Source organism: Amblyraja radiata, chromosome 45 (genome assembly GCF_010909765.2).
Source record: "Amblyraja radiata isolate CabotCenter1 chromosome 45, sAmbRad1.1.pri, whole genome shotgun sequence".
Lineage (NCBI taxonomy): Eukaryota > Metazoa > Chordata > Chondrichthyes > Rajiformes > Rajidae > Amblyraja > Amblyraja radiata.
The window spans coordinates 5350017-5376332 of NC_046000.1; the positions used below are offsets into that span (position 1 = coordinate 5350017).

The 26316-nt window shown below is 48.4% G+C and overlaps 1 long non-coding RNA gene across 1 annotated transcript; it reads right to left on the minus strand.

The window, feature by feature from the left end:
- Window positions 1-25825, minus strand: LOC116968637. Its single transcript, XR_004410494.1, has 3 exons — window positions 25699-25825; window positions 22204-22206; window positions 1-47 (listed from the first exon to the last, which is right to left on the minus strand). It is a non-coding gene; the product is annotated as an uncharacterized LOC116968637 (long non-coding RNA).
- Window positions 25826-26316: the final 491 nt, after the last annotated feature.

The following is a 26316-nucleotide window of genomic DNA, read 5'->3' on the forward strand; positions in this document are numbered from 1 at the left end:
GCCGCTCACGTCCGTGTCTCTCCGTCCACAGCAACGGCTCCTAAACCCTGCAGGAGGGGAACACAGAGGGTCAACAAGCTGGCAAACGGGACATTACTAGCACATATTGGGTGCGTTTATGGCGGAGGAAACCGTTATCTATATTACTTAAACTCTGATCTTGACCGCTTTTGACCCACTGTGGCGCGATTTCCAACAGAACGCCGCCACCTACCGCCGTCATTTTTGGCCACCTCGCTAAGTGCCCCCCTCCGCGGAGGATGAAAAATGAGAGATATTAATGTTTTTACAAAATTCCCCATTCTGTGTGCTTCCCCCTGCTGGCATCAAGGGGAGGGACTATAAAGCCCGGAAGTGTCGTGCCTCACTCAGTCTCTGCAAAACTCAGGAAGCGAGAGGGTCACCGCTCTCTGAGCTGCGAATAACACTGAACGCACGTCACTCCACGGTGAGTCCCCACGATGCGGCTGTAAAGTGGCTGCTGCCCAATTATTTGCCTCGCCTTTTTTAAAAAAAGTTTGTGTTCACAAAATGGATTTTGGTTGTCAGGTGGCTGCTTGCTGCCCAATTGTTTGCCTCGCCTTTTGTTAAAAAAAGTTTATGTTCAGAAAATGAATTTTGGTTGTCAGGTGGCTGCTTGCTGCCCAATTGTTTGCCTCGCCTTTTTATATGAAGTTTGTGTCCAGAACATGAATTTTGGTTGTCAGGTGGCTGCTTGCTGCCCAATTGTTTACCTCACTTTTTTTTTAATAAGTTTGTGTTCACAAAATGAATTTTGGTTGTCAGGTGGCTGCTTGCTGCCCAATTGTTTGCCTCGCCTTTTGTTAAAAAAAGTTTGCGTTCACAAAATGAATTTTGGTTGTCAGATGGCTGCTTGCTGCCCAATTGTTTGCCTCGCCTTTTTATATAAAGTTTGTGTTCACAAAATGAATTTTGGTTGTCAGCTGGCTGCTGCTCAATTGTTTGCCTCGCCTTTTAAAAAAGTTTGTGTTCACAAAATGAATTTTGGTTGTCAGGTGTCAATTTGTGAGGTAAGGGAAACAAGTAGTGTATCTATGGAAACTATGAGATTCAAAGAAGAGGAAATGCTGACTTTTGAAAAATATAAAAGTGGATAAGTCTCCAGGTCCTGACAGGATATTCCCTAGGACATTGAGTGAAGTCGGTGTAGAAATAGCAGGGGCTATGACAGAAATATTTCAATTGTCATTAGAAATGGGAATAGTGCCGGAGGATTGGCGTACTGCGCATGTTGTTCCATTGTTTAAAAAGGGTTCTAAGAGTAAACCTAGCAATTATAGAACTGTTCATTTGACGTCAGTGGTGGGCAAATTAATGGAAAGGATACTTAGAGATTATAGATATAAGCATCTGGATAAACAGGGTCTGATTAGGAACAGTCAACATGGATTTGTGCCTGGAAGGTCATGTTTGACTAATCTTCTTGAATTTTTTGAAGAGGTTACTCGGGAAATTGATGAGGGTAAAGCAGTGGATGTTGTATATATGGACTTCAGTAAGGCCTTTGACAAGGTTCCTCATGGATGGTTGGTTAAGAAGGTTCAATTGTTGGGTATTAATGGTGGAGTAGCAAGATGGATTCAACAGTAGCTGAATGGGAGATGCCAGAGAGTAATGGTGGATGGCTGTTTGTCAGGTTGGAGGCCAGTGACTAGTGGGGTGCCACAGGGATCTGTGTTGGGTCCACTGTTGTTTGTCATGTACATCAATGATCTGGATGATGGTGTGGTAAATTGGATTAGTAAGTATGCAGATGATACTAAGATAGGTGGTGTTGTGGATAATGAAGTGAGTGAGGGCAGAGAGAGAAGGGGCAGAGACAGAGAGAGAGACAGAGACACAGAGAGAGGGGCAAGAGGGATAGGGGGGTGGAGAGGAGGATAAGAGGGTGGGTGGGTGAGGGAGGAAAGGTGGGGGAGGAGAGAGAGAGGGTGAGAGAGAGGGGGAGAGAGAGGGGGTGAGATGAGTGGAGGGGGAGAGGTGGGGAGCAGGGAGGGGGGAGGGAAGAGGGTAGGGTGTGTGGAGGGGAGGGTGTTTAGGGAGGGAGGAAGCGGGATGGAGGGGAGATGGCGGGGGAGGAGAGGAGGGGGGGGAGGGGAGGGTGGGATGGGTGGAGGGAGAGAGAGAGGGGGAGAGGATAGCGGGGAGGGAGACGAGCAGGGGGGAGAGGGGAGGGGGAGAGGAGGAGGAGAGGGCGAGAGGCAGAGGGGGAGGAGGAGGGGGGTGAAGCGGAGAGGGAGGAGGGAGGGAGAGGAGAGGGAGGGTCAAGAGGAGCGGGAGGAGGGCTAGGAGAGGAGGAGAGATCGGGAGAAGAGGAGAGAAGAGGGGGGAGAGGAGCGGGAGGGGGGAGAGGGGAGATGGGGGAAGAGGAGGGGGCGGAGAGAGGAGCGGGGGGAGAGCGGAGAGGGGGGAGGGGAGAGGAGAGGGGGGAGAAGAGGAGAGGGGGATGAGAGGAACGAGGGGGGATGAGAGGAGAGGGGAAGACGAGAGAGAGGGAAGAGAGGAGAGGAGGGGGGGATGAGAGGGATAAGGGAGAGGAGAGGGGGGAGAGGAGGGGAGAGGACAGGGGGGAGAGGAGAGGAGGGACGGGGGGGAGGGAGAGAGGAGAGGGTTGAGAGGAGAGGGGCGAGAGAGGAGAGAAGGGAGAGGGGAGGGGGTAAGAGGAAAGAGGGGGGGAGGAGGATGAGGGGGGGGGAGAGGGAGGAGAGAGGACGAGAGGGGGGAGAGAGGAGAGGGGGGGGAGGGGAGAGGAGGAGGGGGAGGAGAGGAAGGGGGGATGAGAGGCGAGGGGGAGAGGAGAGAGGGGAGAGGAGAGAGGGGGGGAAAGAGGAGAGGGGGGGAGGGAGACGGAGAGGGGGGGAGGGAGAGGAGAGGGGGAGAGAGGAGGAGAGTGGGGAGAGAGGCAGAGGGGGCGAGAGGAGAGAGGGGGGAGAGGAGAGGGGGAGAGGAGAGAGGGGGAGAGGAGAGAGGGGTGAGAGGAGAGAGGGGGGGGAGGGAGGAGGGAGGAGAGGGGGGGGAGAGGAGGGGGGGAGAGGAGAGGGGGAGAGGAGAGGGGGAGAGAGACGAGACAAGAGGGGGGAGAGGAGAAGGGGGGAGGAGGAGAGGGAGAGAGGGGAGAGGAGAGAGGGGAGAGGGAGAGGGGGAGAGGAGAGAGGGGGAGAGGAGAGAGGGGGGAGAGAGGGGAGAGGAGGAGAGGGGAGAGGAGAGTGGGGAGAGGAGAGCGGGGGAGAGGAGAGATGGGGGGGGGAGAGGAGAGGGGGGGAGAGGAGAGGGGGGAGGGAGAGGAGAGGGGGAGAGCGGAGAGGGGGAGAGAGGAGAGGGAGAGAGGAGAGAGGGGGGAGAGGAGAGAGGGGGGAGAGGAGAGAGGGGGAGAGGAGAAGGGGGAGAGGAGAGGGGGTGAAGGAGAGAGAGGGGGGAGAGGGGGGGAAGAGGAGGGGGGGAAGAGGAGGAGGGGGGAGAGGAGGAGGGGGGGAGAGGAGGAGGGGGAGAGGAGGAGGGGGGAGGGGAGAGGGGGGAGAGGAGCGGGGGGGAGAGGAGCGGGGGAGAGGAGAGGGGGGAAAGAGGAGAGGGGGGAGAGAGGAGGGGGGGGAGAGAGGAGGGGGGGAGGAGGGGGGGAGAGGAGGGTGGGGGAGAGGAGAGGGGGGTGAGAGAGAGAGAAAGAGAGAGGGATAGGGAGAGAGAGAGGAGACAGTGTTTTTTTACTTCAAACTAACTATATTTTCATTTTCAAACCAAATTAAGGATACTCACAGTGCTGTAGACATTTGTTCAGTGTCATTCATAGCTCAGAGTGACAGAGACTAATTGACAGAGCTCCAGCTTGCAGAGACTAATTGAGGCACACCACTTCCTGGTTTTATAGTCCCTTCCCCTGCCTTCAGCGGGCACAGCAGAGAGAATGGGGAATTTTGTAAAAACATTAATATCTCTGTCATTTTTCATCAACAGGAAAAATCCTCGGCACACATACGGCGGAGGGGGGCTCTGAGCAAGGTGGTCAAAAATGACGGCCGTAGGTGGCGGCTTTCTCTCGGAAATCGCAGCACAGATGGCCAAAACCGGTCAAGAACAGACAGACAGACAGACAGACAGACAGACAGACAGACAGATAGATAGATAGATAGATAGATAGATAGATAGATAGATAGATGTCAACAAAATAGAGAGAGTACAGAGGAGATTTACTAGAATGTTGCCTGGGTTTCAACAACTAAGTTACAGAGAAAGGTTGAACAAGTTAGGTCTTTATTCTTTGGAGCGCAGAAGTTTAAGGGGGGACTTGATAGAGGTCTTTAAAATGATGAGAGGGTAGACAGAGTAGACGTGGATAAGCTTTTCCCACTGAGAGTAGGGAAGATTCAAACAAGAGGACATGACTTGAGAATTAAGGGACAGATGTTTAGGGGTAACATGAGGGGGAACTTCTTTACTCGGGGTGTGGTAGCTGTGTGGAATGAGCTTCCAGTGGAGGTGGTGGAGGCAGGTTCGATTTTATCATTTAAAAATAAATTGGATAGTTATATGGATGGGAAAGGAAAGGAGGGTTATGGTCTGAGTGCAGGTAGATGGGACTAGGGGAGAATAAGTGTTCGGCACGGACTAGAAGGGCCGAGATGGCCTGTTTCCATGCTGTAATTGTTATGTGGTTATATGGCTGCTTGCTGACCAATTGTTTACCTCGCCTTTTGTTTAAAAAATTTGTGTCGAGAAAATGAATTTTGGTTGTCAGGTGGCTGCTTGCTGCCCAATTGTTTGCCTTGGCTTGGCTTTTAAAACCATTGCAACCGTTGGCTGCCAGTCCAAGAATCCATTAGGCCCACAATGCCTATACTAGCTCTCTGGAAACCAGTACCTTTGGCCCGCAACAACCAACACTCCCCCCAATGGCGAGCAATATTGGAATTGATGGAGAGGTGGAGTATTGCGTTGGTGACCAGCCCTCCCGTGTGATGCTGGGACTCAACGGGTCCCACTTAGTCTAGTATAATTCTACGTGGCACAGTGGTACAGCTGCTGCCTCACCGCCAGAGACCCGGGCTCTCTCTGTCACTGTCTCTCTCTGTCACTGTCTCTCACTCTCTCAATTTTCAATTCAATTAAAAAACTTTATTGGCATTTTTAAAATACATCGCTGTCCATACAGGCTTGCTGTCTCTCCCTGCGGGGCTTGCTGTCTCTCCCTGCGGGGGAATGCAACCTTTTTGTCGTATTCCCCTTCTCTGCCTCCGTCTGCGCTGAGGCCTAATGGCGGAGCTGGTGACCCCGAGGCTCAGGAGGCAGAGCCCGCCAGGACTCGCCCTGAGCTCGCTGACGTGACGACGGTCCGGCTCGGGGCTGGAACAGGGCTTCCGTGAGGGACTGTGACGATCCCGTGAGGGCGGCCAGCACGAGGGAGGAACGGTGCTCCCGTCGGAGTGGCCGAGCTCGGGGAGGTACGGCGCTCCCAGCCCGAGGGAGGAGCGGCGCCCAGTCGGGGCGGCCCAGCCCGAGGGAGAAGCGGTGCCCATGTCGGGACAGCCCAGCCCGAGGGAGGAGCCGCGTCCATGTCGGGGCGGCCTGGCACGAGGCTGAGACGGTGGCGGTACTCACGTGAGGGCGGTCCGGCTCGGGGCTGGAACGGTGCTCCGGTGGCTGGGACGGCGTTCTGGCGGCGGTGACCCGAGTCCGGGGTTCAGCCGCGAGCCAGCGGCTGCGTCAGCAGGACTGGTGGACAGCAGCTTCGACCACCCCGGGCCGCGGTGATTGAGCCGCGGGACTGTTTTTAACATCGCCCGGTGGGGTATCGCCTCAGCGCAGAGGGAGAAGAGGAGGGAAGAGACTGCAGCCCTAAGACTTTTGCCTCCATCACAGTGAGGAGGTGCTATGTGGACTCACTGTGGTGGATGTTAATATGTGTTTATTGCTGTTTTTTATTGTATTGTATGTATGTATGACTGCAGGCACGAAATTTCGTTCAGACTTCGGTCTGAATGACAATAAAGGAATCCCTGTAACCCTGTAACATTGTTGTATTGCCAAAGTATAAAACATGAGATACCTACATGTCTCTCTGTCTGTCTGTATCTCTCTCTCTGTCTCTCCCTCTGTGTCGGTCTCTCTCTCTTTCTCTCTCCGTGTCTCTCTCTCCCTCTCTCTCTGCCTCTCTCTCACTCGGTATCTCTGTCTCTCTCTGTCTCTGTATCTCTCTCGCTGTATATCTCTCTCTCTGTCTCTCTCTTTCTCAGTCCCTCCCTCTCTGCCTCTCGCTCCCTCTGTATCTGTCTTTCTCTCTCTCTCACCGTCTTTCTCTCTCTCTTTCACCATCTTTCTCTCTCCCTCTGTCTCTCTCTGTCTCTATCTCTCTGCCTCTCGGTCTCTCTTTGTCTCACTCTCTGCCTCTCACTCTCTTGTCTCTCTCTGTCTGTCTCTCTCTCTCTCTCTGTCTCTCTTTCTCCCTGTCCCTCTCTCTCCCCGCCTCTGTCTCCCTCTCATGGTCTCTATGTCTGTCTGTCTGACTCTCTGCCTCTCTCTGCCTCTCTGTCTCTATCTGCATCTCTCTCTCCCTCTTGTCTGTCACTCTTTCTTTTTCTGTCTCTGTCTGTCTGTCTGTCTGTCTGTCTCTCTCTCTCTCTCTTTGTCTCTGTCTCTCTCTTGCATTTCTCTCTATCTCTATATCTGTCTCACTGTTTCTCGCTCTCTCTCTCTCTCTTTCTCTCTGTCTCAGTCTGTCTGTCACTGTCACTCTCTCTCTCTCCCTCTGTGCCTCTCTTTCTCCGTGTGTCTGTCTCTCTCTCTGTCTCTCCCTCTCTGCCTCTCTCTGTCTAACTCTGTATCTCTCTCTTTCTGTCCCTCTTTCTCTGTATCTATCTCTCTCTGTCTCTCTCACCCCGTCTCTCTCACCCTGTCTCTCACTCTCTTTCTCACTGTCTCTCTCCATCTGTCTCTCTGTATCTCTCTCTCTCCCCCCCTCTGTGTCTGTCTCTCTCCCTCTCTCTCTTCTCGCTCGCTCTGTCTGTATCTCTCTCTCCCTCTCTGTCTCTCTCACCCTCTCTCTGTCTCTATGTCTCTCTCTCTCTCTCCCCTCTCTTTCGGTCTCTGTACCTCTCCCTCCCTCTCTGTCTCTCTCACTGTCTCTGTCTGTCTTTCTCTCTCTCTGTCTCCATCTCTCTGGCTCTCTCTCTCTCTATCTGTCCCTGTCTGTCTCTCTCCCTTTCTCTCTCTTTGTCTCACTCTGTCTCTCTCTCTTGCATCTCTCTCTCTCTCTCTCTCTCTCTCTCTCTGTCTCTCTGTCTGTCTCTCTCTCTCTCTCTCTCTCTCTCTCTCTCTCTCTCTCTCTCTCTCTCTCTCTCTCTTGTTCTCCCTGTCTTCCTCTCCCCGCCTCTTACTGTCTCTCTCTCATGGTCTCTCTCATTCTCTGTCTGTCTGTCTCTCTCCCTCCCTCTCAGTCTCTCTCTCCCTATCTCTGCCTTTCTCTCTCTCTCTCTCTCCCTCTGTCTCTCTTTGTCTCTCTCTCTATCTCTATCTCTGTCTCTCACTCTCTCTCGCTCCCTTTCTCTCTCCCTCTGTCACTCTCAATTTTAAAACTTTATTGGCATGATAAAAACATTGTTATATTGCCAAAGTATAAAACATGACATACATATTTAAGATGCATAAGTATAAATACAAGTATACAGTGCATGGATACCTCCTCTCTCTCTCTCTGTCTGTCTGTCTCTCTGTCACTGCCTCTCTCTCTCTCCCTCTGTGCCTCTCTCTCTTTCTCCCTGTGTGTGTGTGTGTCTCTCTCTGTCTCTCCCTCTCTCTCTCTGCCTCTCTCTCGGTCTCACTGTATCTCTGTCTCTCTCTCTGCCTCTCTCCCTCTGTGTCTGTCTCTTTCTGTCCCTGTCTTTCTCTGTATCTCTCTCTGTATCTCTCTCTGTCTCTCTCCATCTCTCTCACTCTCTTTCTCACTGTCTCTCTCCCTCTCTCTCTCTCCATCTCTCTCTCTCCGTCTCTCTCTCCCCCTGTCTCTCTCTCTCTGCCTCTCTCTCTCACTCTCTCTTTCTCAGTCTCTCACTCTGTCTCTCTCCCCATCTCTCTCTCTCTATGTCTCTCACTCTCTCTTTCAGTGTCTGTCTGTCTCTCTGTATGTCTCTCTCTCTCTGTCTCCCTCTCTCTCTGTCTCACTATGTGTCCCTCTCTCTGTCTCTGACTCCCTGTCTCATCTCTCTCTCTCTTTCTCTCTCTCTCTCTCTCCATCTATATCTCTCTCTGTATCTCTCTGACTCCCTGTGTCTCTCTCTCTCTGTCTCTCTCTCTGTATCTCTCTCTTTGTCTCTATCTCTCTGTCTATCTCTCTCTCTCTCTCTCTCTGCCTCTCTCTCTCTCTCTCTCTCTGTCTGTCCCTGTCTCTCTCTGTCTCTATATGTCTCTCTCTTTCTCTTTCTGTCTCTCTCTCTGTCTGTATCTCTCTCTTTCTCACTGTTCCCCTTTGTCTGTCTGTCTCTTTCGCTCTCTTTGTCTGTCTATCTCTCTGCCTCTCTCTCGGTCTGTATCTGTCTCTCTCTACCTCTCTGTCTCTCTCTCTGTACGTGTATCTCTCTCGCTGTCTCTTTCTCTGCCTCACTTTCTCTCTGTGCCTGTCTCTCTCTTTCTCTCTTCCTCTCTCTCTATGCCTATCTCTGTCTCTTTTCTCTTTTAAAAAAACTTTATTGGCATGATAAAAAAACATTGTTATATTGCCAAAGTATAAAACATGACATACATATTTGACATGCATAAGTATAAATACAAGTATACAGTGTATGGATAGATATGTCCCTGTACATAAACTTGCAATAGGCCGATAGCCCTTTATTGATTGCTACACGTTCTTGCAGCTGTAAGCAGTACAACACAATAGCAAGTTTAGCAATTCAATATTAATTTCTTAGTGTTAGATAATGTCGATTAGTGTGTGCGTACATATGTGCATGTTGGTCATTCACCGTCTCTCAGGTTATGGCATGCTGTTACCAAGTGTAACACCAAGATTTGCCGTATTTCCTTCGCCAAGGAATATTCTTAGTTTTGATGTATCATCTAGTTCTTTAAAGTCAGGGGTTGCCACACTGAGTTTGTCAAAGTATGCTTTCTTGTTTTGTCAATTTTTTTGCATTTTAGGAGGAAGTGCACCTCTGTTTCAACCTCATCTGTCAAACAGTGGCCGCATATTCTGTTTTCTCTTGGTTGCCAGAATCTCTTCTGTCTTCCTTTTTCAACTGCCAAATAGTGGTCACTTAACCTGTATTTGGTGAGGGTCTGTCTCTGCTTTATGTCTTCATGTCACATCTAGTGGCGGCGCGGCTCTGGCTGCAGCGGCTCTCCGGCAGTCCTGTTTGTTTTGTGTTTTTTGGGTTGTTTATTTTCGTTTTGGTTAGTCTAGTTTTGGTTTTTGGTTTTGTTTGGGGGGGGGGTTGAAACGGGGCTTGCTGTCTCTCCCTGCGGGGGAATGCGACTTTTATGTCGTATTCCCCTTCTCTGCCTCCGTCTGCGCTGAGGCCTAATGGCGGAGCTGGCGACCTCGAGGCTCAGGAGGCAGAGCCCGCCAGGACTCGCACTGAGCTCGCTCCCGTGAGGACGGCCCGGCTCGGGGCTGGAACAGGGCTTCCGTGAGGGGCTGTGACGCTACCGTGAGGACGGCCAGCCCGAGGAAGGAACGGTGCTCCCGTCGGAGTGGCCGAGCTCGGGGAGGTACGGCGTTCCCAGCCCGAGGGAGGAGCGGCGCCCAGTCGGGGCGGCCCAGCCCGAGGGAGGAGAGGTGCCCGGTCGGGGCGGCCCAGCCCGAGGGAGGAGCGGCGCCCAGTCGGGGCGGCCCAGCCCGAGGGAGGAGCGGCGCACGGTCGGGGCGGCCCAGCCCGAGGGAGGAGCGGCGCCCAGTCGGGGCGGCCCAGCCCGAGGGAGGAGCGGCGCCCAGTCGGGGCGGCCCAGCCCGAGGCTGAGACGGTAACGGCACTCACGTGAGGGCGATCCGGCCCGGGGCTGGAACGGGCTTGCACGGTGTTCTGGCGGCGGTGGCCTGAGTCCGGGTTTCGGCCGCGGGCCAGCGGCTGCGTCAGCAGGTCTGGTGAGCGGCAGCTTCGACTACCCCGGGCCGCGGTGTTTGAGCCGCGGGACAGGTTTTAACATCGCCCGGGGGGTATCGCCTCAGCGCAGAAGGAGAAGAGGAGGGAAGAGACTGGAGACCTAAGACTTTTGCCTCCATCACAGTGAGGAGATGTTGGGTGGACTCACTGTGGTGGATGTTAATATGTGTTTATTGTTGTTTTTTATTGTATTGTATTGTATGTATGACTGCTTCAATTTCGTTCAGACTTCGGTCTGAATGACAATAAAAGGCTATCTATCTATCTATCTATATCTATCTATCTATCTATCTATCTATCTATCTATCTATCTATCTATCTATCTATCTATCTATCTATCTATCTATCTATCTATCTATCTATCTATCTATCTATCTATCTATCTATCTATCTATCTATCTATCTATCTATCTATCTGTTGAGAGATAGTCTGCCAATTTATAATCTCTTTTTAGGGAACGATAACATTCTAATCTGCTTTGGCTTTTGGTTTCTTTATCCCAATGTTCCAAGTACGTTTCTTTACATTGTTTGATAATTTGGTTCACTCTAACTGGTGATTGGGGGTCAGTATTGATCTGGAGCCGGTCAGAGTTTAACTGGATAGGGTTTAACTGAATAGGGGTAGTTAGTCTCAGTACCAACTGACACAGGGAACTCTTTTCTGGGTTCCCCTCTTGTGTTTGAAGGGCTTTAAACTGGAGGGTATCTGGGGGGCTAGATTTAAGGTGATTCCAAAAATTTAGTGCTCTCTTCTGGATATTTATCTCTCTCTCCCTGTCTGTATGTCTCTCTCTGTATCTCTCCCCCCTCTGTGTCTGTCTCTCTCCCCCTCTCTGTCTCTAGCTCTCTCTTCTTCGCGCTCGCTCTCTGTCTCTCTCGCTCTCACCCTCTCTCTGTCTGTCTCTCTGTCTCTCCCGCTCTCCCCTCTCTTTCTGTCTCCCTCTCTCTGTACTTCTCTCTCCCTCTCACTGTCTGTCTCTCTACCTCTCTCCCTCTCACTGTCTCTGTCCCTCTCTCTCTGTCTCTCACTCTCCGACTCTCTCCCCCTGTGTCTCTCTAGCTCTCCCTGTCTCTCTCTCCCTCCCCGTCTCTCACTATCTCTCTCTCTGCCTGTATCTCTCTGAGTCTCTGTGTCTGTTTGTCTATCTCTGTCTCTCACCGTCTCTCTCTCTCTCTCCCCCTCTCTCTGTCTCACTCTCTGTCCCTCTTCCTCTGTCTCTCTCTGTCTGTGTCTCTCTTGGACTCTCTCTCTCTCTGTGCCTCTCTCCCAATTAGCCTCTCTCTCTGAGTCTCTCTGTCTCTCACTCTCTCTTTCTCATTGTCTATTTCACTCTGTCTCTCTCCGTCTTTCACTCCGTCTCTCTCTCTCTCTCTCTCTCTGTCTCTCCGTCTGTCTCTCTCTGTCTCTCTGCCTCTCTGTCTCACTCTCTGTATCTGTGTCTCTCTCTCTGTATCTGTATCTTTCTCGCTGTCTCTCTCTGCCTCACTGTCTGTCCCTCCCTCTGTGTCTGTCTCTCTCTTTCGATCTCGCACTCTGTCATAGAAACATAGAAACTAGGTGCAGGAGTAGGCCATTCGGCCCTTTGAGCCTGCACCGCCATTCAATATGATCATGGCTGATCATCCAACACAGTAACATAGAAACATAGAAACATAGAAAGTAGGTGCGAGAGTAGACCACCAGGTCCGTCGAGCCCGCACCGCCATTCGCTCATGGCTGAACACTAAACAGACACACTTACCCACAAACAGTAGACACAAGACACAGAACACAAGACACTACCCTCCCCCTTTATACCGCTATCACCCCTCTCCACCCCAAGAACCTCGTGATCTCCTGGGGGAGGCAAAAAAACGGATAAAAACCCAGGTCCAATTCAGGAAAAAAATCCGGGAAATTCCTCTCCGCCCCAATCCAGGCGATCGACACTTGTCCAGGAGATCACTCAGGTCTTACTATACTAACCATACCTAGGTCCATATCCCTGCCCTCTCCCCGTAGCCCCTTATCCCCTTGGCAGCTAAAAAACCATCTATTTAGATTTAAATATATTTAACGTTTCTGCTTCCACTGCTCCCTGGGGCAGTGAATTCCATAAATTAACCACCCTCTGGGTGAAGAAGTTCTTCCTCATCTCAGTTTTAAAAGAGCCCCCCCTTATTCTGCAACTATGTCCCCTAGTTCTAGTTTCCCCGATCATTGGGAACATCCTCGGTGCATCCACCCGATCAAGGCCCCTCACGATCTTATATGTTTCAATGAGATCGCCTCTCATTCTTCTAAACTCCAAAGAGTAGAGTTCCAGCCTACTTAACCTTTCCTCATATGTCAATCCCCTCATTGCAGGAATTAATCTTGTAAACCTTCGCTGCACTGCCTCCAGGGCTAGTACATCCTTTCTTAAGTATGGACCCCAGAACTGTACACAGTATTCCAAATGTGGTCTCACTAATACTGTGTACAGCTGCAGCAAGACCTCCGTGTTTTTATACTCAATCCCCCTAGCAATAAAGGCCAAAACTCCATTGGCCTTCCTAATTGCTTGCTGCACCTGCATACTAACTTTTAGTGATTCATGTACTAATACCCCTAGATCCCTTTGCGTTGCATTACAACGCAGCTCCTCCTCATTTAGAAAATAACTTGCCCTATCATTTTTTTTCCCCAAAGTGAATGACTTCACATTTATTAGTATTAAATTTCATCTGCCAAGTTGTTGCCCACTCACCTAGCTTATCTATATCCTTTTGCAGACTCTTCCTATCCTCCTCATCCCCTACTTTTCCTCCCATTTTTGTATCGTCCGCAAATTTTGATATATTACACTTGGTTCCCTCCTCCAAATCATTTATATAAATTGTGAACAACTGGGGTCCCAGCACCGACCCTTGCGGAACCCCGCTAGTTACCGGTTGCCATCCCGAGTATGAACCATTTATCCCCACTCTCTGCTTCCTATTTGTTAGCCAATCCTCTACCCATGCTAATATATTACCCCCAATCCCATAATTTTTTATTTTTAGCAATAGTCTCTTATGTGGCACCTTGTCAAAAGCCTTTTGGAAGTCCAAGTATACCACATCCACCGGTTCCCCTTTATCCACCCGGGTTGTTACTTCCTCAAAGAATTCGAGCAGATTCGTTTAAACAGGACTTCCCCTTCACAAAACCATGCTGGTTCTGTCCGATGAAGTCATGTTTATCCAAGTGCCCCGTTAGTGTTTCTTTAATAATTGTCTCTAACATTTTACCCACCACCGATGTTAGACTAACCGGTCTATAGTTACCCGCCTTCTGTTTACTTCCTTTTTTAAATATAGGTGTTACATTGGCCATTTTCCAATCCACTGGGACCGTTCCTGCCTCCAGGGAGTTTTGGAAAATTATCACCAATGCATCCACAATCCCCACCGCTATCTCCCTCAAGACCCTTGGATGTAATCCATCAGGCCCAGGGGATTTATCCTCCTTCAGTCTCATTAATTTCCCTAATACCACCTCCTTGGTGATCTTAATAGTATTTAGCTCCTCCATTCCTACCGCCCCCTGTTTATCCAGCGTTGGAATATTTTTTGTGTCTTCTATGGTGAAGACTGATACAAAATACTCGTTTAATGCCTTTGCCATTTCCATGTTCCCCACCAACAACTCTCCAGTCTCACCCTCCAATGGACCAACGTTCACCTTAGCCACCCTTTTTCTTTTTATATAGCTATAAAAACTCTTACTATTAGTTTTTATGTTGTTCGCTAAATTCCTTTCATAGTCTATTTTCCCCGTCTTAATTAATCTCTTAGTTATTTTTTGCTGACCTTTAAATGCTTCCCAATCCTCTACCCTCCCACTATCTCTGGCTACCTTATATGCCCTTGCCTTCAGCCGAATACTATCCTTTATAGTTTTACTGAGCCATGGCTGACTGTTCTTACCCTTACCCCTTTTTTTCTTCATAGGAATAAATTTTTCTTGAAGGTTATACAGTAGATCCTTAAACGTACACCACTGCTCATGTACCGTCTTATTCTTGAGTCTGCTATCCCAGTCAACTTTGATCAGTTCAGTCCTCATACCTTCATAATCCCCCTTATTTAGACTAAGCACCCTAGCCTGAGTTTCAACCTGCTCCCCTTATATTTGAATATGGAATTCGACCATATTGTGGTCACTTGTTCCCAACGAGTCCCTAACTATGACATTTTTAATTAATCCTGCTTCATTACACAGGACCAGATCCAAGATTGCCTCCCCCCTTGTCGGTTCTGTGACATACTGTTCTAGGAACCCGTCTCTAATACATTCTATAAACTCTTCCTCTAGTCTACCCTGCCCAGTTTGGTTTGCCCAATTAATATGAAAATTGAAGTCCCCCATGATTACAGCAGTTCCCTTTTTACATGCGTCAACTATTTGCAGATTTATCTTCTGACTAACAGCGTCACAGCTATTTGGAGGTCTATAAATTATCCCATACCTCTCCATACCCCCTGATCACTTTAGCCACAAGGGCCACATTTAACTCCCTCTTAAATATAGCCAATGAACTGGCCTCAACTTACCTGTGTTTAAGAAGGATCTGCAGATGCTGGAAAATTGAAGGTACACAAAAAAGCTGGAGAAACTCAGCGGGTGCAGCAGCATCTATAGAGCGAAGGAAATAGGCAACGTTTCGGGCCGAAACCCTACCTTCTGTGGCAGAGAATTCCATAGATTCACCACTCTCTGTGTAAAAAATTATTTTCTCACCAGTCCTAAAAGACTTCCCTCTTATCCTTAAACTGTGACCCCTTGTTCTGGACTTCCTCAACATCGGGAATAATCTTCCTGCATCTAGCCTGTCCAACCCCTAAAGAATTTTGTAAGTTTCTATAAGATCCCCCCTCAATCTTCTAAATTCTAGCGTGTACAAGCTGAGTCTATCCCGTCTTTCTTCATATGAAAGTCCTGCCATCCCAGGAATCAGTCTGGTGAACCTTCTCTGTACTCCCTCTATGGCAAGAATGTATTTCCTCAGATCAGGAGACCAAAACTGTACGCAATACTCCAGGTGTGGTCTCACCAAGACCCTGTGCAACTGCAGTAGAACCTCCCTGCTCTTATACTCAAATCCTTTTGCTATGAATGCTAACATACCATTCGCTTTCTTCACTGCCTGCTGCACCTGCATGCCTACTTTCAATGACTGGTGTACCATGACACCCAGGTCTCGTTGCATCTCCCATTTTCCTAATCGACCACCATTCAGATAACTTTCCTGTTCTTGCCACCAAAGTGGATAACCTCACATTTATCCACATTATACTGCATCTGCCATGCATTTGCCCACTCACCCAACCTATCCAAGTCACCTTGCAGCCTCCTAGCATCCTCCTCACAGCTAACACTGCCCCCCAGCTTCGTGTCATCCGCAAACTTTAGCAATGTTACAAAATTTTGAGATTTTAAAAATCAAGTCTGCAATTTATCCCATCAGATAAAGCATAAAAATAAGTTTAATTTGACACCTAATTCACTTTCATATCTCAAGTATTTAAAAAGTTATGGCCATTTTCATACTCGGAAATGAGCATCTTGTTCCCTATTGATTTTCTATGGACATAACAAAAAAGCTGTGATCGTGAACAGTCAAAAGCCCATAACTTTCTTAAAAATTAAGAGAACTGAATGAAAATTTCAGTTATCATAGATTGAAGCATTCTGAAACAAATATAAAATAATCTTACTTGGATGACCTGAAATTAAAGCATATAATTAGTTAGTTACCTAATTGTAGCTAATTTCAGACTTCAATTACTAGATCTAAACGTCTATCCATTTCTTAATAAATGATTAACATTTTTAAATAGCCTAAATGTCCAAATAATATTCACAAATAATTCACAATAAAACATGATTTTTAAATCTCATTTACATTAATTTATAGGCCAAATGGAAGGAATTTAGTGTTCAATTGCTGTAAATAAATGCCCATTTAAATCAGCTTTCTAGTGGGTCCCTGTGGAACGCGCTGGTTTAGAACGTTCACATTGCGGTAGATTTGTGCCCCCAAATGCCGAGAAAAATACTACGGGATATAATGGGCCCAAAATGAGTTACTCGCAATATTAAAGTTTGTATAAAGGAATCTTTAGAAGCCCTTTTTTATGTAAAAATATACAGCCTACCTTCAGATGTTTGCTTTATGAGACCCTGCGGTTGCTGGTGGTCGCGGGTTTAGAGATTGATTTTTAAACTACTATAACTATTATTCAAGGCCTTTAAAACTAATAATAGCTTTTGCGACGGGGTCTTTCAGCGATTTTTCGTTAATAATTAACTAGGCTGAACATCTTCGATTTGAACAGCCTAGAGAAAATCGCGTTTTAAACCCGCCCCCTCTAAACGGCGCCAAAATCGCGCACACCCGCAGCGACAGATTTTCAGCGACGCTTCAGGTAGGCTTTGCAACATACCTACAAACATGGAGATGTTGCATTCAATTCCCTCGTCCAAATCATTAATATATATTGTAAATAGCTGGGGTCCCAGCACTGAGCCTTGCGGTACCCCACTAGTCACTGCCTGCCGTTCTGAAAAGGACGCGTTTACTCCTACTCTTTGCTTCCTGTCTGCCAGCCAGTTCTCTATCCACATCAATACTGAAACCCCAATACCGTGCGCCTCTCTGTCTCTCACTCTCTCTGTTTCTCACTCTCCCCATCTCGCACTGTCTCTCTCTGTGCCTCTATCTCTCATGGTCTCTATCTGTCCGAGTCTCTCTGTCTCTCTCCATCTCTCTATCTGTCTCTCTCTCTCTTTCTCACTATCTCTCTCCGTCTCTCCGTCTCTCTCTCTCTCTCTCCGTCTCTCTCTGTCTCCCTCCCTCTGTCTGCCTCTCTTTCTCTCTCTCTGTCTCTGTACCTCTCTCTCCCTCTATCTCTCTGCCTCTCTCTCTTTGTATATCTCTCTCCCTCTGCGTATCTCTATCCCTCTCTCTCTCTCTCTCTCTCTCACAACTCTCTCCCTCTCTCTCTCTCCGTGCCTGTTTTAGCCTCTCTCTCTCTGCCTCACTGTCTCCCTCCCTCCCCGTGTCTGTCTCTCTATTTCTATCGACCTCTCTCTCTCTCTCTCTCCCCCTGTCTGTTTGTCTCTCTCTGACCCTCTGTCTCACTTCTCTCTCTCTCTGTCTCTTCTATCTCTCTCTCTCCTGTCTGTCTCTCTCCCGCTCTGTCTCTCTCCCTCTCTGTCTCTTCTTCTTGCTCGTTCTCTGTCTCCGTATCTCCCTGTCTCCCTCTCTCTGTCTCCCACCTCTTTCTTTCTGTCTCTGTCTGTACCTCTCTCTCTGTCTCTCTCATTGTCTCTGTCGCTCTCTCTGTTCATGTCTCTCTTTCCCTCTGTCTCTTTGTCTCTCTGTCTCTCACGCTCTTGTGCCTCTGTTTCTGTCTCTCTCACTATGACTCTCTCTCTATCTCTCCCTGTCTCTCTCAATCTCTCCCTCTCTCTCTCCCTCCCTGTCTCTCTCTGTCTGTTTCACTCTCTCTGACTCTCTCTGTCTGTCTCTCTCTGTCTCTCTCTCCCTCTGTCTGTCTCTTTCTCTCTCTCTGTACCTCTCTCCCTCTCTGTCTCTATCTCGCTGCCTCTCTCTCTCCCTCTGACTCTCTCTCTGTCCCTCTCTCTGTCCATCTCTCTCTGTCCATCTCTCTCTCTTTGTCTCTCTCTCTCTCTCACTCTCTCTCCCTCTTTCTCTTTCCCTGTCGCTGTCTCTTTATGTCTCTCTCTCCGTGTCTGTCTCTCTGTGTCTCTCTCTCCGTCTCTGCCTCTGTCTCTCTCCCTCCGTCTCTCTCTCTCTCTCCGTCTGTCTCTCTCTATCTCTGTCTGTCTCTCTCCCTGTGTCTGTCTTTCTCTCCCCCTCTGGCTCTCTCACTCTGTATCTCTCTCTGTCCCAGTCTCTCTATATGTCTCTCTCTCTCTCTCTTTCTCCCTGTCTCTTTGTATGTCTGTCTGTCTCTCTTTCTGTATCTCTCTCTGTCTGTCTGTCTCTGTCTGTCTCTCTCTCACTGTCTGACTGTCTGTCTCTCTCTCTCCCCTATCTCTTGCTCTGTCTCTCTCTCTCTTACTCTCTGTCTCTCCCCCTTTCTCTGTCTTTGTACCTCTCTCCCTCTCTCTCTCTCAATCTCTCTGCCTCTATGCATCTTTCTCTTTCTCTCTCAGTCTGTCTCTCTCCCTCTCTCACTCTCCGTCTCTCTCTCTCTGTCTCTCTGTCTCTCTCTCTCTGTCTGTCTTTCTGTCTCTATCTCTGTCTCACTATGTATCTGCCCAGGGAGCCGTTGGTGAGAGGAGGAGTTACCTGGGCGGTGAGTTAAAAATCGAGCGCGGGGCTTGCTTTCACAGAGGCCCGGGGAGCCATTGGAGCGAGAGGAGTTACCTGGGCGGTGAGTTAAAAATCGAGCGCGGGGCTTGCTTTCAGAGGCCCGGGGAGCCGTTGGAGCGAGAGGAGTTACCTGGGCGGTGAGTTAAAAATCGAGCGCGGGGCTTGCTTTCACAGAGGCCCGGGGAGCCGTTGGAGCGAGAGGAGGAGTTTCCCAAATCTGCAACGTTCCCTCTCACTTGCAGAGAAGGGGTCTGGTGGAAGAGGACCAGAGGAAGCAGCTGATTGGGTGCAACCCCAGGTTTGCATTTCTGCTTTCAGGTTAAGGGTTCTGTGAGTTAAGGGTTCTGTGAGTTAAGGGTTCAGTGAGTTAAGGGTTCTGTGAGTTAAGGGTTCTGTGAGTTAAGGGTTCAGTGAGTTAAGGGTTCTGTGAGTTAAGGGTTCAGTGAGTTAAGGGTTCTGTGAGTTAAGGGTTCAGTGAGTTAAGGGTTCAGTGAGTTAAGGGTTCTGTGAGTTAAGGGTTCAGTGAGTTAAGGGTTCTGTGAGTTAAGGGTTCTGTGAGTTAAGGGTTCTGTGAGTTAAGGGTTCTGTGAGTTAAGGGTTCTGTGAGTTAAGGGTTCTGTGAGTTAAGGGTACAGTATTTATTAGTAAAGGTACAGTTTAAAGGATAAAGATTTTTATAGTGTGAGGGAGTTGAGTTAATTTGGGAGTAAGCTATGTCAGTGGAGATTGGCCCCGTGGTTTGCTCAACCTGCAACATGTGGGAGATCAGGGATATGGTCGGTGTCCCTGGTGACTAGGTTTGCAGGAAGTGTGTCCAGCTGCAGCTCCTGGCAGACCGCATTGAACGATTGGAGCTGCGGTTGGATTCATACTGGAGCATCCACGATGCTGAGAAAGTCGTGAATAGCACGTACAGTGAGTTGGTCACACCGCAAGTAAAAGGTAAGAGGACAGAAAGGGAACGGGTGGCCAATAGCCAGCATAGCAGTAGGCAGGTAGTGCAGGAGTCCTCTGTGGTCATCTCCCTCCTAAACAGGTATACCATTTTGGATACTCTTGGGGGAGATGGCTCATCAGGGGAAGGCAGCAGCAGCCAAGTTCATGGCACCATGGGTGGCTCTGCGGCACAGGAGGGGAGAAAAAAAGAGTGGAAGGGCAATAGTAATAGGGGATTCAATTGTAAGGGGATTAGATAGGCGTTTCTGCGGCCGCAAACGAGACTCCAGGATGGTATGTTGCCTCCCTGGTGCAAGGGTCAGGGATCTCACTGAATGGCTGCAGAACATTCTGGAGGGGGAGGGTGAACAGCCAGTTGTCGTGGTGCATATTGGCACCAACGATATAGGTTAAAAAAAGGGATAAGGTCCTACAAGGTGAATTTAGGGAGCTAGGAGATAAACTTAAAAGTAGGACCTCAAAGGTAATAATCTCTGGATTACTACCAGTGCCATGGGCTAGTCAGTGTAGAAATAGGAGGATATTGCAGATGAATACGTGGCTTGAAAAATGGTGCAAGGGGGAAGGATTCAAATTTCTAGGGCATTGGAACCAGTTCTGGGGGAGGTGGGACCAGTACAAACAGGGCGGTCTGCACCTGGGCTGGAATGGAATCAATGTCCTTGGGGGAGTGTTTGCTAGCGCTGTCGGGGAGGATTTAAACTAATGTGGCAGGGGGATGGGTGCAAGAGCAGAGAGGCAGAGGGGTGTAAAATGAGGGTAGAAGCAATAGGTAGCAAGGTGAAAAGTAAAAGTGGCAGGCAGACAAATCCAGGGCAAAAATCAAAAAGGGACACTTTTCAACATAATTGTATAAGGGGTAAGAGTGTTGTTAAAAAAAAGCCTGAAGGCTTTGTATCGTAATGCAAGGAGCATTCGTAACAAGGTGGATGTTGAATGTGCAGATAGTTATTAATGAATATGATATAGTTGGGATCACGGAGACATAGCTCCAGGGTGACCAAGGCTGGGAGCTGAACATCCAGGGATATTCAATATTCAGGAGGGATAGACAGAAAGGGAAAGGAGGTGAGGTAGCGTTGCTGGTTAGAGAGGAGATTAACGCAATGGAAAGGAAGGACATTAGCTGGGAGGATGTGGAATCGATATGGGTAGAGCTGCGAAACACTAAGGGGATGAAAACGCTAGTGGGAGTTGTGTACCGGCCACCTAACAGTAGTAGTGGAGTTGGGGATGGCATCAAACAGGAAATTAGAAATGCGTGCAACAAAGGTAAAACAATTATAATGGGTGACTTCAATCTACATATAGATTGGGTGAATTCAATTGGCAGGGGTGCTGAGGAAGAGGATTTCTTGGAATGTATGCGGGATAGTTTTCTAAACCAATATGTAGAGGAACCAACGAGAGATCAGGCTATTCTAGACTGGGTATTGAGTAATGAGGAAGGATTAGTTAGCAGTCTTGTTGTGCGTGGCCCCTTGGGCAAGAGTGACCATAATATGGTTGAGTTCTTCATTAGGATGGAGAGTGACATTGTTAATCCAGAACAATGTCCTGAACTTAAAGAAAGGTGACTTTGAGGGTATGAGACGTGAATTGGCCAAGATAGACTGGCAAATGATTCTTAAAGGGTAGACGGTGGATATGCAATGGAAGGCATTTAAAAACTGCATGGATGAACTACAACAATTGTTCATCCCAGTTTGGCAAAAGAATAAATCAGGGAAGGTAGTGCATCCGTGGATAACAAGGGAAATCAGGGATAGTATCAAAACAAAAGATGAAGCGTACAAATTAGCCAGAACAAGCAGCCTACCAGAGGACTGGGAGAAATTCAGAGTCCAGCAGAGGAGGACAAAAGGCTTAATTAGGAAAGGGAAAATAGATTATGAAAGAAAACTGGCAGGGAACATAAAAACTGACTGCAAATGTTTTTATAGAAATGTGAAGAGGAAAAGATTAGTTAAAACAAATGTAGGTCCCTTGCAGTCAGAAACAGGCAAATTGATCATGGGGAACAAGGACATGGCAGACCAATTGAATAAATACTTTGGTTCTGTCTTCACTAGGGAAGACATAAATAATCTGCCGGAAATAGCAAGGGACCGGGGGTTAAATGAGATGGAGGAACCTCTCAAACGGCTCTCAGGCCATTCTCTCTGTCTCTCTCTCTGTCTCTCTCCCTCTGTCTGTCTCTCTTTCTCTCTCTCTCTCTCTCTCTCTCTATATACCTCTCTCCCTCTCTGTCTCTATCTCGCTGCCTCTCTCTCTCCCTCTGACTCTCTCTCTGTCCGTCTCTCTCTTAGTCTCTCTTTCTCACACTATCTCTCTCTCCGTCTCTCTTTCTCTTTCACTGTCGCTCTCTCTCTATCTGGCTATCTCTCCGTGTCAGTCTCTCTATGTCTCTCTCCCTCTGTCTCTCTCTTCGTCTCTGCCTCCGACTCTCTCTCTCTCTGTCTGTCTCTCTCTATCGCTCTGTCTGTCTTTCTTTCGCTTTCTCTCCCTCTGTGTCTGTCTCTTTCTCTCCCCCTCTCTGTCTCTCTCACTCTGTATCTGTCCCACTATCTCTATATGTCTGTCTCTCTCTCTCTCTCTTTCTCCCTGTCCCTTTGTATGTCTCTGTCTCTCTCTCTCTGTCTCACTCTGTCTCTGTCTCTCTTTCTGTATCTGTCTCTCTGTCTGTCTCTCTCTCTGTCTCTTTATCTCTCTTACTGTCTCTATCTGTCTGTCTCTCTCTCTCCCTCTCTCTCTTGCACTGTCTCTCTCTCTCTTACTCTCTGTCTCACCCCCTTTCTGTCTCTGTACCTCTCTCCCTCTCTCAATCTCCCTGCCTCTATGTATCTTCCTCTTTCTCTCTCCCTCTCTGTCTCTCTCCCTCTCTCACTCTCCGTCTCTCTCTCCGTCTCTCTCTCTCTGTTTTTCTATCTCTATCTCTGTCTCACTATGTATCTGTATCTCTCTCGCTGTTTCTCTCTGTGTCTGTCTCTTTCTCTCCCCCTCTGCCTCTCACTGTCTCTCTCTCCTTGGCTCTCTGTATCTCTGTATCTCTCGCTCTCTGTGTCTCCCTCTCGTTGTGTCTCTCCCTCTCTGTCTCTCTCCGTCTGTCTCTCTCTGTATATCTTTCTCTCTGTATCTCTCACTGTCTGTCTGTCTGTCTCTCTGTCTCTCCCCCCTCTCTCTGTCTCGTTCTCTGTCGGTCTCTCTCTCTCTCTCCCTCTCTCTCTCCCCCCTCTCTCTCTCTTTCTCTGTGTCTGTATCTCTCTCTCTGTCTCTCTTTCTCCGTTTCTCCCCCTTTATCTCTCTCTCCCTCACTCTCTCTCTCATTCTGTCTCTATCTCTCTGCCTCTATGTATCTCTCTCCCTCTCTCTCTCCATGTCTGTCTCTCTCCCTCTCTCTCTCTCTCTGTCGCTCTCTCTCCATCTCACACCCTGACTCTGTCTCTCCCTGTCTCTCTCTCTCTTAGTCTCTGTCTGTCTCTCTCTCATTGTCTATCTCTCTGTCTCTCCTTCTGTCTGTCTCTCTCTCTCTCTCTTTGTATCTCTCTGTCTCTCTCCGCCTCTCTCTCTCTCTCTCTCTCTCTCTCTCTCTCTCAATTCAATTTCAATTTCAATTAAAAAACTTTATTGGCATGATAAAAAATACATTGTTATATTGCCAAAGTATAAAACATGACATACATATTTAAGATGCATAAGTATAAATACAAGTATACAGTGCATGGATAGATATGTCCCTGTACATAAACTCACAATAGGCCGATAGCCCTTTATTGATTGCTACACGTTCTTGCAGCTGTAAGCAGTACAACACAATAGCAAGTTTAGCAATTCAATATTAATTTCTTAATGTCAGTTAATGTCAATTAGTGTGTGCGTACATATGTGCATGTTGGTCATTCACCGTCTCTCAGGTTGTGGCATGCTGTTACGTATTGTGCACCAAGGATTTGCCAAGGATTATTCTTAGTTTTGATGTATCATCTAGTTCTTTAAAATCAGGGGTTGCCACACTGAGTTTGTCAAAGTATGCTTTCCTTGTTTTGTCAATTTTTTTGCATTTTAGGAGGAAGTGCACCTCTGTTTCAACCTCATCTGTCCACATATTCTGGTTTCTCTTGGTTGCCAGAATCTCTTCTGTCTTCCTTTTTCGACTGCCAAATAGTGGTCACTTAGCCTGTATTAGGTGAGGGTCTGCCTCTGCTTTATCCTCTGCTCTATCCGACAAAATTCCGCATGCAGGGCCTCCGTTGTATGTTTCTCTCCCTCTCTCTCTGTCTCTCCCTCTCTGTGTGTCTCTCTCTCCTTTTCTCTATCTCGCTGTCTCTCTCTCTTGCCTATCTGTCACTCTCAATATCTCTCTGTCTCTGTTTGCCTCTCATTCTGTCTTTCTCTCCCTCTCCCTCTCTCTCTCTCTCGCTCTCTCTGTATATCTATTTTTCTCTCTCCCTCTCTCTATCTCTCTTTGTCTCTTTCTCTCTCCGTCTCTTTTTCTCTCTGTCTCTTTCTCTCTCTGTCTCTCTCACTCTCTCTGTCTCCCTCTCTGTCTCTCTTTCTCTCTTGGTCTCTTCGTCTCCCTCTCTGTCTGTCTCTGTCGATCGATCTCTGTCTCTCACTCACTCTCTCTTCTTCTTCTACGTATGGCATGCACAGCCTAAAGTTGTAGGACAACTTGTTCTAAATGATCTTATTTGATTGTGCACACCAGGTTGATTGAAACAGGGCAGACTGCGTGAAGGTTGCAATCTCCACTACGCCTTCTCTCTCTCTCTCTCTCTCTCTCTCTCTCTCTCTCTCTCACGTCTCTCTTTCTGCCTTTCTCTGTCGCTCACTGTATCTCTCCCTCTCTCTCTCTCTCTCCCTCTCTGTATGTCTCTCTCTCTGTATCTGTATCTCTCTCGCTGTCTCTCTCCCTGTGTCTGTCTCTCTTTCTCTTTCCGCCTCTCTCTCTCTCTCTCTGTATGTCTCTCTTTGTCTTTCTCTCTCCCTCTCTCTGCCTGTCTCCCTCTGTGTCTGTCCCTCTCTCTCTCTTCCTCTGTCTCTCTCTCTCCCTCTCTCCCTCCTCTCTCTCCCTCTCCGTTTCTCTGACTGTCTTCCTCTCTGTCTCTCCCCCTTTCTCTGTCTCCCCCTCTCTCTGTACTTCACTGTCTCTCTCTCTCCACCTCTGCCTCCCTCTCCCTGACTCTGTACCTCTCCCTGTCTCTCTCTTTGTGTGTGTGTGTGTGTGTGTGTGTGTGTGTGTGTGTGTGTGTGTGTGTGTCTCTCTCTCTCTCTCTTTGTTTCTCTCTCTCTGTTGCTCTCTCTCCCTCTGTGTCTGTTTCTCTTTCTCTGTCTCTCTCTGTTTCCCCCCCACACTCTCTCTGTCTCTCTCACTCTCCGTACCTCTCCCCCTCTCTCTCCGTCTCTCCCTCTCCCACTCTCTTATTCTCTCTGTCTCCCTCGCCCTCTGTCTCTTTCTCTGTCTTTGTCTCTCTATCTCTGTTTGACTCTCTCTCATGGTCTCTCTCTCTCTCTCCGAGTCTCTCTGTCTGTCTCTCTCTGCGTGTCTCTCTCCCTGTCACTCTGTCTCTCTCTCCCTGTCTGTCTCACTTTCTCTCTATCTCCATCTCTCTATCTCCCTCTCTCGCTCACTCTGCATCTGTCTCTCTCCCTCTGACTCTCTCTCTGTCCCTCTCTCTGTCTGTTGTCTCTCTTTATCTCTCTCTCTGTCTCTCTCTCCCTGTCTCTCTCTCTCCCTGTCTCTCTCTCTGCGTCTGTCTCTGTCTGTCTCTGACTATCTCTCCCCCTCCGTCTATCTCTCTCTCTCTCTCCCTCTCCCTGTGTCTGTCTCTTTCTCTCCCTCTGTCAATTCAATTTCAATTCAATTCAATTCAATTTAAAAACTTTATTGGCATGATATAAAAAACATTGTTATATTGCCAAAGTATAAAACATGACATACATATTTGAAATGCATAAGTATAAATACAAGTATACAGTGCATGGATAGATATGTCCCTGTACATAAACTCGCAATAGGCCGATAGCCCTTTATTGATTGCTACACGGTCATTTAGATGTAAGCTGTATCTCTTGTCTCTCCCTCTGTCTCTCTCTGTATGTCTCTCTCTAAGTCTCTCTGTGTCTCTCTCTAAGTCTCTCTGTGTCTCTCTCTGTCTGTCTTTCTGTCTCTCTGTCCCGCTCTCTCTGTCTCTCTATGTATCTGTATCTCTCTCGCGGCCCCCTGATCCACCGGAGCCTCTCACTCACTCACTCACCGGGTTCACGGATCACCCCGCGCCCACGCCTGGAGGACCATCGGCGCTCGGCTCAACCCGCCTGGAGGACCATCGGCTCACCCCGCCTGGACGACCGACTGGCCCGGGAAGAGAGAGAGCGTTCACCCTCCCATTGGGAGACGAGACCGAAGCAGGGCCACAGCCCGGAAAATGACGTCACAGCTGCGCTGCCTTCCACAAGATAGACCAATGGACTGACGTGTAGTAAGCAACGGAACGTCACTCCGCCATTTTAGGAATAAGACCCCGATCCCCGTTCTGCCTCTCGCAGTTTAATCCACGTCAGTCCATTGGATTTTGCAGTTTATCTTGGTCTATGATGCAACCATTATGATCTTTGTTTATAATAAATAAGATGCTTCTTTTAAAAAAACAATTAAAAAAGGAAACTGCGTATAAAATGAGCGATAATGCTCAATGAAAGGTCTCTGGACCATATGCATTCTATGACATTTGGTTTAATTAGTGTTGTGGGGGAACGGTATGTGTGTGTTTCTGTGTGTGAGGGGCAAGATAGAGATAATAGATTTCAAAGTTCCTCATGGATCAGAAGCAACTTTGATTTAAAGCAACTCATGATGTACATAAGCCATAAAGGCACTTATATTTGCCTTTATTTTTTTT